Source organism: Falco punctatus (genome assembly GCF_963210335.1).
Source record: "Falco punctatus genome assembly, chromosome: 5".
Taxonomy (NCBI): Eukaryota; Metazoa; Chordata; class Aves; order Falconiformes; family Falconidae; genus Falco; species Falco punctatus.
The window spans coordinates 76,182,821-76,188,543 of record NC_137584.1 but is presented as its reverse complement, the minus strand read 5'-3'; positions in this window follow the sequence as shown (position 1 = coordinate 76,188,543).

Sequence of the window (5,723 nt, the reverse complement as noted above, 5' to 3'; positions counted from 1 at the left end):
ATGTTAATTCTTCCTCCAAAAAAATGAGAATAATTGCTTCTCTCACATCTTCTGATTATAAACTCTCTGGGCTAGTAAAGAATTATTTTTTTCCTGTATGTCTAAGTACAGCAGTGTGCACAGCAGGCACCTGATTTCACCTGGGACCTTGTAGCACTGCTAAGCAATATGCATTTAAAATAAAAGATGTCATGGATTACTTAAATTCTGCAAAAATCTGTGGATTCCATACTATACTGAAATTTCCAGTTCAAAATTTTCAAACGTTAAAAATATCAGTGTCTGTGAGTTGTGGCTATTTTTTTTTTTTAGTTTTTTTTTTTTTTTTTACCTCTCCCCTGTAGATCTATGGTCACTTGAGACAGAGTGATTGTGCAGCTTCAAAAAACATGAGGCTAACTTGCTTGCCATGCTATTGTACTTGATATGGACTGCCAGGAAATCATTACATTAGGAAAAAATATATATAAATATCTTATAGAAATAACCAGAGAAACTCATGATACTGTGGAAGTAAAAGTATGATCCATCACCTGAGCCATGCCATTTAAGAAACCTCATGCATTAAACATAATGGAAGGGAGTAGTACAGCTCCAGTTCAATATGTGACTTGCGAGCTATCACAGGGCTTCTGACTCAGTATTACTAAGAAATGTTCACTGACTGTCACTGCAAAGGTATGCGAGGGAGATTCTCTAAGGACCAATTAATGGAAATGGAAGAAAATTCTGGTAGATTGGTTGCCAGTGGGAGGAAAGTGAGTGGAGAATGGTGAAGAATAATGTATGTTTGCAATTTACTTATTAGTCCTAAAAAAAAAAAAAAAAAAAAAAAAAAAAAAGCAACACATGCCAAATGAAATAACAAAAGATCTTAGCAGAATTTGTAAATACCGATTTAATTATTTAAGCCGAATGTGAATAGGAAGCTGCTTCTTTTTTTTTTTTTTTTAAGGGACACTGTTGCTAATCAACTCAACAGCCCTATTTTATGTCATAAAACCACAGTGTTCTGCCACAGAGGAAGCTCACTGCTGCAGTTTCTTAAAGCTTGTATCCTTTAATCACAGCTGAAATAATGGCATTTTAACTCTGGCAAGCCCATGTAGAGATTTATTATTTTCCTGTTTCCCTTTCTGTTCATTTGTTTGTTTTTCCACTTGTGTATCAATTTCTTTTATCTGAGGATCTCCAACCACCACAATACAAAGGCTCATTAATTAAGCCTCACAGAACCCCATGCGAAGTAGGGCTCTGAGGATAAAATTTACCCAGTACTGCACTGCTGTAGTTCAGTTTGAAGGCAAAGTGTTTTGTGATTAATTATTGCGCAAATTTGGTTGGCGCTATACATTTCCTCTCCCGCTTCTATTTGTGTGTCTGGTGTTGTACGTCTTAAAGGCTCATAACCAGTTTATTCTTTGGCTGATGTTCTCTTTGTAATGGAAAAAGCTGGGGTTTTTTCCAAGCTTTATTTTCAGGAAATAATCTAGCTAATCTAATTCTTATTGAGGAAGGTAAATTGTTGTCACAAAGAAAACCACCTTGCTTTTGAGAATGGCAACCCAAAGCCAAATTCTTCTTTCAGCTACACCTGTGCAAACCATCCTGGTAAAGCCAAGTATATAAGCATGATTACACCAAGCATGATCTTAACTATGACAATATCCATTTTTCAAGTCCAGAAGGATCATTATTGTCATCTTATCAGGTGAATAGTATCAAAGATCAAGAATTTTAATGAATTGCTGTTATAATGTGGTCAGAAGTCTAACAAAGTAAATAGGCACAAGGCTTATTCTGAATTTTGGCATGTAAATCTGGCCTGCTTTAGAAACGTTCCATTGTCACTACAGTGGTTTCACTTGACTCGTAGTCACAATCACAGGCAAAGCAGAAAGGGAGATGGGCTTGGCATTTGCTCCCTTAGGAAAGTGCTTGCTGTGCTTCTGCCTGCAGCTTGCTGTGACAGTAGGAAGCAAAAAGAATGGAACTGCTGCAGCTTCCAGCAGATAGGGAGTCACCCAGGAGATTGTTCTGGGTTTCTTGTCAATATAAACTTCCTTTGAGTTAACATGAGAGATAGGAAACTGGTGACTTACCAAGGTAAGGGATGAGGATGAACTCAGCTAATAATTACTGCTTCTTTTAGCATTCAGAGAGCAGTTTTGTTGGCATGCTAGTAGATGGCACAGTGTCTTGTGTTGCTTGGAATATCATACATCATGTTATATAAAATCAGTCTTTCCTACTTAGCTGGCAAAGAGTATAGTGTGTGGGTATGTGTGCATATATATGCGTACATCAGTTTTCTCCACTTGGGAATTACAGTCAAAAAATACAATTACAAGACAAGACTCATTAGGGAAAAGAGATGTCCCTCGATTATTCACAAATGGTGTGAATTCTGTTCTTACTCTCAGAATTTTTTTCCTTACACAGAAGCTCTTACAACAAAAAACATGCTTAGCAGAAAATTGAACATAGAATGAAACTGATTTCAGTTCTGATCTAAGTAGTTACTAAACTTCGAACTCATCTAGGAAGAATTCTGTTGGGGTTTTCTTAATGAAAGTAGTAATAATAGGTTTTGGTATTAATTAACCTCAATATTTATATTCATATTTGTATTTATATTCCTATAAAAATGACATTTCTGTGGATGTGAATTCTATGATTAGGAAAAGAGTAAAAAATTGGTTTCTACAGCCCCTGTTGGTGAAAAGTGAAACAGTCTGTATGATTCTCAAGTAATAGCTCCAACAAAAGGATCAAAAATACAGAGGTCTTATCTGGTAAGAGATAGATAGATAGATAGATAGATAGATAGATAGATAGATAGATAGATAATGGAGGCCATCTTTGACATCTAAACCTAATATTTTAGATATTTTTCATTTTTCCTATCCTAAATTATGGAAATTCTTCCAAGCTACTTTTTTTTCCCTGGTTTCAAGAGGTCGAGATTTTCAGACTAATGGTAGAGACAGAAAAAAGACTAGAATTACTAAGCAATTCTAGCTTGGTTGCACAAATACTACAGATGAAGTAAAAACTATTTCAAGCAAAATTTTCCTGGTACTACACTCCTGGGACAAGTCTCCAAGGATATCAGTAGTAATGATGGGCCTGTATCCTAAATGGTGATCTCAGGGAGTTGCACTGAATTGAGACAATTCATTTTGAGGTGAGGTCTGATGACCAGCAAGGGACTCACGGCTGGAAAATTACATAATGACAGTAAGAATGAGGATGTCCATTCCAAAGACAAAGCTGAACCCTCGTTTCCTAAAACTGCTTCTATTTAAGCATAGTATTTGCTTGGCTCTCTGGTAGCGCAATGTCTGTTTAACTGCATCAGCCCAAAGCAAGGTAGAAGTGAACCAGGACTGCTATAAAATGCCCCTGAATCATTTAATGTATTGAGTAGTATTACAAAATAGAGAAACAATTAGTTCAGGCAACTCTTTATAAAGGTCTTTAGATGCTTTATATAAAACATCATTACTAACAAGGCAATTTCTCCACATCAATGAATCAAAGCCAAAAACTTGAGCAGAATTTCTCTTGAAATAGAATATTAAATCACTCCATTGAAATGGTGCCATAATCTACTTGTTTGGTGGATGAAAAGCAGTTGGCAGTCATCCGCAACAAGAAGGAACACACAAAATACCAAAAAGCAGTGAAAAGAACAATTAGGAGCAGATGAAGAGGGGGAAAGTTTTGTATTTGCAGCTTCCAAAATATAAAATTGCTAACTTAGGATGGGATTCACCCCCTTTAAAGAGAGACATTTGAAAGTCAGATGTTTTGTTTCATCTAGGCAATCATGTGGGATGACTCTAGAGTTATTGGAGAGAAAGACATCTTCACGGGCCAATTCACCCAGGCCTAAACAGATGCCTAAGGTAGATGAGAAGCAGAAAACAGCCATTCATTCACAAAGGTGTAAAATTCAAAAGAGTATGGAGCAGGCCAGGTGGAGGCATTTCTAGTCCCTTTAACCACCAAAAATATCTTTTAGAACCTTGCTGAAAAGGATTCAGCCAAGGAGGAAATCCAGAAGCAGTCAAAAGTGTGGCCCTGATGGTGTCCAAAATAACTCTTCTTGGTCACTTAGAGCTAAATTCAGCTGACACAAAACATTCTGCTTTCTGGCAAAAAAAGTTGTCAAGCTTCACCGAAGATCAAGTCTGTGGAAATCTGACCAAACAAATTACTTCTTTTGGGGTATTCACTTGAGGGCTGAAGGTCTGACGAAACGCTGAAGGGATATGAGTCATACGTCAATATTCATTGAAACAGTTGAGCAGTATACATTTTTCCTAGAACAGTCAAAAGTTATAGATGAGCTGCCCATGGGCCTGAGAGGAGCCACCATATATATAAAGCCTGTGACAATTTAAAGTCACTAAAAGGCCAACTCCTCCAACAGGGTAGAGGAATTGGATAAGCAAGAAAGAGAGACCATAGATTTATCATTTTCCCTATTGTCTATAGCCATTCAAAAATATCAATATCTTCCTAAACAGTAGGATATGCCCCCACCATGGGCAGTAAGACACATGACCTTTTTTTAGAGCATTTTATACAAATACACATATGCACACACACACATACACAAAGACCTTTGGAAAAAAAAATCCAGCAACTTCTGTTTTCCCACTCATCCAAAGATCTCCTCAGCTTATACCTTCATTTGAAGCCATGCAGTGAAGAAGATCCTAGGTCAGGATGTCTGTATTCAGACCAAAAGGGCAGAAAAGGTAGGGTTAGTTTTCTTTCTAAGGTAGCATCTGTATAGGAAAATACACAACAGTGATTATATCTTGTTTCATTTCTTAACTCCAAAGGATTAAATTCAGCTGACTGCTTTGCTTATTCTTGCCTGACATCCAGATGTCAGCTACATCGATTGTTTGTACCTGGAGATATCATACATTCTTCTGTCCTGTCAAACTCCAGATAGACAGGATACCTGATGGTGGCAAAGGATGTTCCCATCTCAAAGTCTCTTCTTTGCTGCAAGCACTTGTCCTTTCTTATTCCTTCAGCTCTCAGGGAAGGGAAATTTCTTTGCTTTGTTATAAGTGCAGTATGACCTAGACACATACTCAGTCTTTGTGGGCATAACACAGAGTGCTGCCAAGGTGGTGAGACTGGGCTACCAGAATCTGATTAATGCAAAAAGGCTTACTTAATAGAGAGCAAGCAATGCAATGAGGCTGATTGCTGCATTCCAAAAATAAGATCTGAGAGTGTCTTGAAAGACAAAGAGGAAAGAGAGAAGACAGAGAAAAAATCTAGATGTGAAATCAGTGTCCATATGAGAACAGGTCAGCCATGGCACCTCAGAAATAAACTCTTGCTGCCTTTGGACAGGCTTGTGAAAGGAAGAAGAGGTTGCTCACCTGTAGCTCGTCCATGTGAGGGAACTAATCATCAAACCAAATGTTGTAGAATTCTTGGCTGAAGTGTGAGTGGCTCAGTGAGACAAGATGATGATGTTGTACATATACCATAGGAATCTGGTATAGGCAAGAGAGTGCTAAGTATTATAAATATTGTACAAGTGGTATCACAGCCATCCTATTCATGTTGGATGCCAACTGTAAGCTGATGGAGGAAATTAAAGCTGAGGACACAAGGATCAGACAGGCAAGCACCATAGGAAAAAGTATCTTTAAGATGATGAAATGAAAGGGGGGGGGGGGGGGGGG